The sequence below is a fragment of the Triplophysa dalaica genome, chromosome 17 (genome assembly GCF_015846415.1).
Source record: "Triplophysa dalaica isolate WHDGS20190420 chromosome 17, ASM1584641v1, whole genome shotgun sequence".
Lineage (NCBI taxonomy): Eukaryota > Metazoa > Chordata > Actinopteri > Cypriniformes > Nemacheilidae > Triplophysa > Triplophysa dalaica.
The window spans coordinates 8,263,744-8,275,470 of NC_079558.1; positions in this window are offsets into that span (position 1 = coordinate 8,263,744).

Sequence of the window (11,727 nt, forward strand, 5' to 3'; positions counted from 1 at the left end):
CACATAAAGTCTAACATCACCGGGTATGTTTCAGATTTACATGAACACATCCACCACACCCATTGTTGTTTTTTGGCAGAAAAAGTAAGGTAGACACGGAATCTACGAGAAAACTATTATAAGCATTCCAACTCCAGTATGTCAAAAATTAGAGGAATGTTTGCTCATGTCTGCTAAGACAGGAGGGTCTGCAAATCCCCAGCAAACGAACATTTGTTTGGAAGTTATTACAGTCCTCGACAATATGAAAGAAGAAATCTTAGAAATATGTAGCACGATTTCTACCTGAACAATTACTACAGATATCATTAAATAATGCTACATTCTGAAAAAAAGTTAGTTGGTATTGTAGCACCACCTAGCCTAAAAACAGAGAAAGTGAATATAGAAACGTGTCACAACTAACCTTGTGACGGACATCAATGCTGCTTCTTTCCAATCTGTGCTTTATTGTGGAGACAAAGAGATTTTAGTATCGTTTAGAGCAGAAGGTTAGAATTATGTGTGGGGGCAGGCTTTAGAGATAGGGACCAATCACCACGGAGCATCCTATGTAAATGTACCAATCAGAAGTATGGCAGTCAAAATCTCACATGGAGTCGAAATTTGGTACAACAACGGGGCGCTAGGCAAGACCATGAATATGGGTCCAATAGTGTAAAAATTGTCATAGCACCGCAAAGAGGCCAAGCACTACAAGCTAAAGATAGAGGAGCACTTTTCCAACTCCGACACTCGTGCATGTGGCAGGGCGTACAGGCCATTGGTGATTACAAACCCAGCCACCCTGCCCCCGCAGCCACTGATCCTCTTCCTGAATGACTTTTATGCTCGCTTTGAGAGACACAATAGAGAAACTCCCACAAAGCTCAAACCCTCAGCTGACCATCCGCCAATCATACTCTCCACCATAGATGTCTGAAACGCACTGAGATGGATCAGTGCGCTCAAAGCTGCTGGACTAGGCAACATCCCTGGACGCGTACTTAGGACTTTCAACCTGTCTCTTGCCCAAGCAACTGTGCCAAGATGCTTTAAATCCACCTTTATTGTACCAGTGCCTAAACACTCCAGGCCAACTTGCCTGAACGACTACCGCCCTGTTGCACTCACGCCCATTATTATGAAGTACTTTGAGAGGCTTGTCCTAGTACAAATGAAGAACTCTCTGCCATCCACATTGGACTCATAACAGTTTGCCTACCGCAGTAATAGGAGCACAGAGGATGTAGTGTCCATGGCACTGCACACTGTACTCACACACTTTGACAATAAGAACACTTATGCACGAATGCTGAGCATTCAATACTGTCATCCCATTAAGGAAATAGCTAAACTTGGAGTTCTGGGCGTTAACACCTTCCTACGCAACTGGATTATGGACTTTCTGACCAACAGACCCCAGCATGTTCGATCAGGCTCCATCTGCTCCACCACCATCACACTCAACACTGGTGTACCACAGGGCTGTGTGCTAAGCCCCTTCCTTTACTCCATCTTCACCTCTGACTGTAGGCCTGTGAATGGATATAACTCCATAATCAATTTTGCTGACGATACAACGGTGATCGGCGTCATCAGCAACTACGATGAGACTTACCACAGGGTGTCGATTCAGCACTTGGCCATATGGTGCACAGACAATACCTTTCTACTTAACACCTCCAAAACGAAGAAGCTCATTGTGGACTTCAGGAAATTGTCCAGATTCACACATGACGACATCCACATCAATGGGATGGCTGTTGAGCATGTCTCCAGCTTCAAGTTCCTGGGTATCCACATCTCGCCAGACATATCCTTGACAACCAACCACTCCTGCCTGGTCAAAAAGGCTCACCATTGCCTTTTCCTCCTGAGGACACTGAAGAAGAACCAGCTGTCCCCGGCTATCCTGGTTAACTTCTATCGCTGCAGAATAGAGAGCATCCTGGCCAACTGTGTCACAGTATGGTATGGGAGCTGCTCTGTTGCATAGCGCAATCCACTGCAGCGGGTTATGAAAACAGCCCAGTGCATCACAGGGATTCCACTTCCAGCCATTGAGGACATCCAGGAGGAACGCTGTCTACGTAGAGCTTGCACCATTCTTAAGGACTGCTCTCATCCCGTGCACAGATTGTTTTCTCTCATGTCCACATGGCTAAAGTTTTGTTTTTAGCACTACTGGACTGTTCTTCACTGTTACTTGGGTAGCTTCTGTCCATAATTTATTTGCACTACTCTATATCCAATGCACTACTACTCACCATAGCCTAACTTATCATTGTATATACCCATCTGTATATTTCTGTTAATAGTAATAGCCATCATGTTTATTATGTTCACTGTACATACCCATCTGTAAAGTACTTCATAATACAGATTTTTTCCTGCACTTATCCAACTACTGTACTGTATATCCTGCACTTGCTTCTATTGCACTTCTTGTTAGACAAAACTACATTTTGTTGACTTGTGCATGTGTAATGACAATAAAGTTGAATCTAATCAAATTTGACCAGTGAAAATAAAACAATATAACAACTTATATACTTATGTATTGTAGAAGTGTTTTTTTAAGTACAACATACTAAGCAAAGCTTTTAAAGTGCAACAACAGTATATAAACATATTTAAACAAAGATTAGTTTAGACAAGAAGTGCATTTTATTGAATGTTTACCACAGTTTTTTATAGTAAATTATAAAAGTTTTTTTCATGCGAGTTTAACTTAAGAGTGTGATGGATATTTTTCAGATTTATTTTAAAATCACCATGCAATCAAACAGAAAAAGTGTATTACACAGTGTTGCAGTGATTATTATTAATTTTATTTATTAAATATTATTTATCTGTGCACACCATTATTATTTTTTAATTCAATTGCACTTGTAATCTTTAATCAAAAACGTTAAGCGCCTCATAGAATATACCTTTATTTTGAGCTTGCTTTTCTTTCTCTGCTTTTCTCTTTTTAGCTCCTGAAAAGAACTATTTTTATGCAATTATAAAAGTAATTCGTTATTTATCTCTTAACCCTCTGGGACTCTTCGTTTAGGGGTCACACGCATTAAAAATGTTACTTCTATTTTTTCAAGAATATTAATTAAATTAAAGTAATACATTTTTGTCCTATAATGTTTTTTATCTTTTTACATTTTTAGAGAAATTGATGGTAATAATTCATATTTACGCAATAATTATTGTTGGATAAGTATCAAGTTTTGCATTATGATTACCGTCAAACATTAATATTTGTATAAAGGGACACATAGAAAGTATTTTTGTAGATATCTAACAAAATAGGGAATGGAAAGTGATAGATCAAACAATTTATACAAACATTTTGCAATTAATTGTTATTGCATTCAGTTTACTGGGCCCGAACAATCCCGAACAATTGTATTTGTATTATTACTGTTATCAGCTTTTCCTAAGAATCCCTTCTTTCTACATACGTCCCAAAAAGATTCATGGTTATGTCATGCTAAAAAATGTTTCAATATCCAGTTCGATTCAGATCAAGTCAGTTTAATTTAAATATCAGATTTTTTAAAAAGTGACATCTTGTGGTTACAAAAATGACTGCCTCTGGTCTCTCACAAAAAATGCTGCTTTACCAAATAACTATAATTATGATGAGAATTATACATATACAAAAGTAAATGAGTTAGACACAGATTTCCAGCACATCAAATTAAAAAAATCATCCCTGTGTTTTTTAAGAATCTGACAGATGAGACATATAAAGTGAAAAAAATAGACTTTAATGTAAATATAGTTCAAGCAATAACATGACTCCAAGCAACACATTCATGTACAAATTCAAACGTAGCTAATAAGCACATAAAGTCTAACATCACCGGGTATGTTTCAGATTTACATGAACACATCCACCACACCCATTGTTGTATTTTGGCAGAAAAAGTAAGGTAGACACGGAATCTACGAGAAAATTATTATAAGCATTCCAACTCCAGTATGTCAAAAATTAGAGGAATGTTTGCTCATGTCTGCTAAGACAGGAGGGTCTGCAAATCCCCAGCAAACGAACATTTGTTTGGAAGTTATTACAGTCCTCCACAATATGAAAGAAGAAATCTTAGAAATATGTAGCACGATTTCTACCTGAACAATTACTACAGATATCATTAAATAATGCTACATTCTGAAAAAAAGTTAGTTGGTATTGTAGCACCACCTAGCCTAAAAACAGAGAAAGTGAATATAAAAACGTGTCACAACTAACCTTGTGACGGACATCAATGCTGCTTCTTTCCAATCTGTGCTTTATTGTGGAGACAAAGAGATTTTAGTATCGTTTAGAGCAGAAGGTTAGAATTATGTGTGGGGGCAGGCTTTAGAGATAGGGACCAATCACCACGGAGCATCCTATGTAAATGTACCAATCAGAAGTATGGCAGTCAAAATCTCACATGGAGTCGAAATTTGGTACAACAACGGGGCGCTAGGCAAGACCATGAATATGGGTCCAATAGTGTAAAAATTGTCATAGCACCGCAAAGAGGCCAAGCACTACAAGCTAAAGATAGAGGAGCACTTTTCCAACTCCGACACTCGTGCATGTGGCAGGGCGTACAGGCCATTGGTGATTACAAACCCAGCCACCCTGCCCCCGCAGCCACTGATCCTCTTCCTGAATGACTTTTATGCTCGCTTTGAGAGACACAATAGAGAAACTCCCACAAAGCTCAAACCCTCAGCTGACCATCCGCCAATCATACTCTCCTTCATAGATGTCTGAAACGCACTGAGATGGATCAGTGCGCTCAAAGCTGCTGGACTAGGCAACATCCCTGGACGCGTACTTAGGACTTTCAACCTGTCTCTTGCCCAAGCAACTGTGCCAAGATGCTTTAAATCCACCTTTATTGTACCAGTGCCTAAACACTCCAGGCCAACTTGCCTGAACGACTACCGCCCTGTTGCACTCACGCCCATTATTATGAAGTACTTTGAGAGGCTTGTCCTAGTACAAATGAAGAACTCTCTGCCATCCACATTGGACTCATAACAGTTTGCCTACCGCAGTAATAGGAGCACAGAGGATGTAGTGTCCATGGCACTGCACACTGTACTCACACACTTTGACAATAAGAACACTTATGCACGAATGCTGAGCATTCAATACTGTCATCCCATTAAGGAAATAGCTAAACTTGGAGTTCTGGGCGTTAACACCTTCCTACGCAACTGGATTATGGACTTTCTGACCAACAGACCCCAGCATGTTCGATCAGGCTCCATCTGCTCCACCACCATCACACTCAACACTGGTGTACCACAGGGCTGTGTGCTAAGCCCCTTCCTTTACTCCATCTTCACCTCTGACTGTAGGCCTGTGAATGGATATAACTCCATAATCAATTTTGCTGACGATACAACGGTGATCGGCGTCATCAGCAACTACGATGAGACTTACCACAGGGTGTCGATTCAGCACTTGGCCATATGGTGCACAGACAATACCTTTCTACTTAACACCTCCAAAACGAAGAAGCTCATTGTGGACTTCAGGAAATTGTCCAGATTCACACATGACGACATCCACATCAATGAGATGGCTGTTGAGCATGTCTCCAGCTTCAAGTTCCTGGGTATCCACATCTCGCCAGACATATCCTTGACAACCAACCACTCCTGCCTGGTCAAAAAGGCTCACCATTGCCTTTTCCTCCTGAGGACACTGAAGAAGAACCAGCTGTCCCCGGCTATCCTGGTTAACTTCTATCGCTGCAGAATAGAGAGCATCCTGACCAACTGTGTCACAGTATGGTATGGGAGCTGCTCTGTTGCATAGCGCAATCCACTGCAGCGGGTTATGAAAACAGCCCAGTGCATCACAGGGATTCCACTTCCAGCCATTGAGGACATCCAGGAGGAACGCTGTCTACGTAGAGCTTGCACCATTCTTAAGGACTGCTCTCATCCCGTGCACAGATTGTTTTCTCTCATGTCCACATGGCTAAAGTTTTGTTTTTAGCACTACTGGACTGTCCTTCACTGTTACTTGGGTAGCTTCTGTCCATAATTTATTTGCACTACTCTATATCCAATGCACTACTACTCACCATAGCCTAACTTATCATTGTATATACCCATCTGTATATTTCTGTTAATAGTAATAGCCATCATGTTTATTATGTTCACTGTAAATACCCATCTGTAAAGTACTTCATAATACAGATTTTTTCCTGCACTTATCCAACTACTGTACTGTATATCCTGCACTTGCTTCTATTGCACTTCTTGTTAGACAAAACTACATTTTGTTGACTTGTGCATGTGTAATGACAATAAAGTTGAATCTAATCAAATTTGACCAGTGAAAATAAAACAATATAACAACTTATATACTTATGTATTGTAGAAGTGTTTTTTTAAGTACAACATACTAAGCAAAGCTTTTAAAGTGCAACAACAGTATATAAACATATTTAAACAAAGATTAGTTTAGACAAGAAGTGCATTTTATTGAATGTTTACCACAGTTTTTTATAGTAAATTATAAAAGTTTTTTTCATGCGAGTTTAACTTAAGAGTGTGATGGATATTTTTCAGATTTATTTTAAAGTCACCATGCAATCAAACAGGAAAATAAAAAAGTGTATTACACAGTGTTGCAGTGATTATTATTAATTTTATTTATTAAATATTATTTATCTGTGCACACCATTATTATTTTTTAATTCAATTGCACTTGTAATCTTTAATCAAAAACGTTAAACGCCTCATAGAATATACCTTTATTTTGAGCTTGCTTTTCTTTCTCTGCTTTTCTCTTTTTAGCTCCTGAAAAGAACTATTTTTATGCAATTATAAAAGTAATTCGTTATTTATCTCTTAACCCTCTGGGACTCTTCGTTTAGGGGTCACACGCATTAAAAATGTTACTTCTATTTTTTCAAGAATATTAATTAAATTAAAGTAATACATTTTTGTCCTATAATGTTTTTTATCTTTTTACATTTTTAGAGAAATTGATGGTAATAATTCATATTTACGCAATAATTATTGTTGGATAAGTATCAAGTTTTGCATTATGATTACCGTCAAACATTAATATTTGTATAAAGGGACACATAGAAAGTATTTTTGTAGATATCTAACAAAATAGGGAATGGAAAGTGATAGATCAAACAATTTATACAAACATTTTGCAATTAATTGTTATTGCATTCAGTTTACTGGGCCTCTCAATCATAGGGAGACTGATTTGTTTTGATGAGGCCACATATGGATGTGTATGATGAAGTCAAAGATTAAATATAAACTTAAAAATATCTTAAATGGACAAGTTAAACTGTAAATATGGATAACTTACAACATATACATAAACTTTTTACATTTTCATTACATTTATGCATTTGGCAAACGTTTTTATCCATTGAGACTTACATTGCATTATACTATACACTTGTTAAGTATACAAAGCCATGGGATCAAACCTATGACCCTGGCATTGCTAAAGCCATGCTCTAACAACTGACCCTTAGGAAAGTGCTTTTTTAATTTTGCATCAATTGTTGCAGATACAACTCTCAATGGAAAATTGATTAGAAAGGTCAGTGCAAAGTATTGTTCATCAGTTACAAACAGAATCATGTGTGACAAGTTTTATGAGCGAAATTGAGATTTATACATCATCTGAAAGCTGAATAAACAAGTTTTCAATTGATGCAAGGTTTGTTTGGATAATATTTAGCTGGGATATAACTATTTAAAACTCTGGAATCTGAGTATGCAAAAAACCTAAATATTGAGAAAATTACCTTTGAAATTGTCTATCATAGGCGCTGTAGCAGGCTGTTGCTAAAAAGAAACAGATTTGTTTTATCGCTCTCTATGAGCTTTCCAACCCGAAAGCTGTACCCAAAGAGCGGGCAGCAGCGAGCAAAGTTTGTGTGTTTCCGGTCATTTTGGAACATGGAACATTATCTTTACCTATCCTAATGATTTGTGGCATAAAAGAAAAATTGACCCATACAATGTTTTGTTGGCTTTTGTCACAAATATATTACTGTGCAAGATGGTTTTGTGATCCAGGGTCACAGATTGTAAAGTGTTAACTAAATATGTTGAGGTGTAGTAGTAACTGCCTGTTTTTGCAAAAACAGTTGATAGGTAGGTTCCAAGTCACCAGACATTGGAAGGTGTGGCAAAAAGTTGTCATCCCTATCCCTTTAAGATATACTCTGATTACAACAGTCCAATTGCAGTTAAGAGTTAATGCTGAAATAATAAGGTATTGTTGGGAATATTTCGTATTTTTACATTACAAAAATGTATCCACTGCAAGTGGTTTTGCAAAAACAAGCAAGTTGTCAGTTGCGTTGCTAAATAGCATGTGCATACTTAAGGCAACAGTGTGTGCAGTGGCAAGAATCCAGCTTCATGCTTCAGCAGTGTCACTCAAGAAAAATTCTAGCTTTCATTACAACACAACTTACCACCTACGCATTGCATCACATGAACTGCTAGAGAAGCCATGTCATTAACGGATCGAGTTCTTCATGTAGCATGAGTCATGGAAGCTCCACACCTAAAATAGGGCTTTCGTCATTTTAACTTGATTTTCAAGTCAGACCAAATCTGATTTAAGGAAGATTTTTTTGTGTGAATTTAAGATCACAACCATTGTTGACCTATTTGAGATCAGGGTAAAGGGATGTTATTTTTGTGGAGCTATGGGCTTTTTTTGTACCTACCATGCATTACCTAGCAAAAATCAGTAAAAGTCCTGTAACAGGTATTCATCCAAACTACCGCTTAAGGGTTTTGAGTGACCCATAAAATGGCAAACATGTACTTCAAATGAGATATGCAAGACTTCTTAAAGGACGAACACATAGAGCATGTATAAATCACTCAGTTTATTCATCACTTGACTTCATAGCCATTTCAAATTACAGTCGACCGAAGCCAAAAATTATATAAAAATGTTTACATTCCATATTATATCAGTATCGCGCTACCTTTCAATGGTGTCCAACAAACGGATTACCTGTCCCACATTTGGTAAATTGGGTGGTCACCCTAAATCAGAATCATTTGTAGTTAGTAGTGTAGTTGCGTGTAAACCCATGCCTCCAAGAACCTGACCGCCTGCACAGCTGCTACGGGAATGTACAATGGTCTGTTACTGCGGGGACATTTCCATGCCTCTAAACATGACGTAAAGATGACAAAACGAAACATGATTGGTTGCTTTACCTTTCAGCCATATAGCGTCTTGGGCGGGCATCGACCAAAGAAAGTTCCAAACCTTCCCCCTTATTTTTCCTCATTAAATACAGGAGAACCTCATCTGACTGCAAATGTCTTAGTTCTCACGGATGCATATATAGTCAAAAACAAGTAATTTAAGTTTAACGTTAAACTTCTGAATTGTACACAAATATTGATGGGCTGTGTTTTTGCTTTTTAGATGCACAAAGTTTCACATCAATTTCATTATGACAATAAACTGCTTCATATGGAACACAGGGGGAACTGCATGTGACAGGAGAATTCTAAGCTGTGAGATACAGTTTTCCCCGCAATAGCTGGCAAAGTTTACCTTTGATGGGCTTCACTTTCAAGTGGCCCCTAACAATATGCCAACCGGTATAGTGGTAAGTGCTTTGCGTTAGACATGGGCAGGTTGGTGGTTTGAGACCAGGAGCTTTTTTCCTAATTGAACACAGAAGAACCTCATCTGGCAGGAACATTTTTAGTTGTCATGGATGAACATATAGTAAAAAAAAATGGGTTTATTGCCTCCACACAAACAAAACTGTGTGTCTCATGAAGTATTTATTCATATTTACATAGGCATGCTAATAATGTTTCTGTCAAATAAGGTTCCCCTATATTGAATGAGAATTACAGAGAGCTGGGCCTCGGTTTGCATGCATTAACCACTGGACACCAGGACCTTTTGTCTTCTGGGCAGTTTGAATGTGGATCATTTGAAGCAAATTTTTGCCAATTAAAACAGATATAATATTATTTGATATGTGAGAAATTAGGTGTCATATACTGTTCCCCCTGTGTTCCATTAGATAGAAAGTTCATACTCACAATAGCAATGTTTACTTTTAACACAACAACAAGTGGGTTCTTAGAGTTTTAATCTGATATCACTAAACTTTCCATGAAAGCAGGAGAACTTATCCTGACAACAAAGAATGTTGCTGTCAGATAAGGATCCCTTGTATTGAAAGAAAAAAAGGAAGCTGGGCGTCAATCTGACAACCTGCAGGCACAAAGTTAATGCACTAACCACTGGACCACTGGGCATTTTGTCTTCTGGGCAGCTTGAATGTGGAGCCTTTGGAGGCTTAAATTTGCCAATTAAGGCAGGGTGAACAATAACTAACGGCTGAGAAGGTTACCATCAGATACTGTTCCACCCGTGTTCCATTAGATAGAATGTTCTAACTTGTCTCACAATAACATGTTGACAATTTAACACCACAACTCGTAGGTTTCCAGAGTTTCAACCTGATATAACTACATTTCCATTAAAACAGGAGAATGTTACTGTCAGATAAGGTTCCCCTTTATTGAACGAGAAAAGAAAGGCGGGTCTCAATCCCCCAACCTGACACAACACAATGCATTGGATTAGAGTGCCTTTTGTTTTCAGGATAGCTTGAACGTGAAGCCTCTGAAGGCTGAAATTTGCAAATTAAAGTATGGGGAACTGCATCGAAAGATAAACATGCATTCCGACATCCTGCAAGCCACATACCCAATGCAAAAACCCCTGGACCACTGAGCCTTTTGAGTAAGAAGCCGTTGTAGGCTAAAATTTGCCAATTAAAGCAGAGGGAATGTTATCTGACGACAGAGAAACTTAGTGTCAAAATCTGTTTCCCTTTTGTTACATTAGATAGAAAGATCATACTTGTCTCAGATTAACACATTAACTGACATTTAACACCACAACAACTAGGTTCTCAGAGTTAGGCCTAATATCATCAAAGCAGATGATGATATACGTTGCCAATTGTTTAGGGTCAGCTTGAACGTGTAGCCTTTGAATGCTGAAATTTGCCAGTTAAAATGTGCCAATATGAAGAAATACTCCATGAGATATACAATGTGGCTTGAGTGCATGCATCAAACTACTTGTTTTTGACCATATGTGCATCAATGCATATGTTTGAAAGGGGTGAAATCCTGTCAATTTGGCAAAAAAGATCATGCCCCAATATTTTCACCTTCAAATACTATCCTGTCATGTGTAACATGTGTGTGCCTAAATATTAAACTGTTGTGGCATGATGAGTAACTGCTTCATGAGACGCAGTGTTGCTCGTGTGCATGCAAGCAACAAAATAATTAAATAATTAAATGTGCATTTATGCATATTTTATAAAAATGTTTCTCATTTTGGAGACTGTCACTGCAGTCCTGCATTTGTATGTCCGCTATGATAAAGCATCTGGTGCATTAGGATAATTTTTTTTAACACTGTTTGACGACCTAAGACTTTAGAACCATGTCAATACATTTTTCAGTTTTTTCATTATTAGTGCAAAAGGCACTTTCAGTTAACTTGTCAATATAAGGAAAATTTGGTCTGCACACATGCTTAAGACCTGAATTATTGTAAGGCTGCTATAGAGATCCACCTGCTGCCCTTTTACTGCATAGCCCTACCATCACCAAAGTAGCACTTTAAAATCATTGTTTGTTTACTTTTGTGCAATAGAGAAGCAGTTTATTCGTATTAAT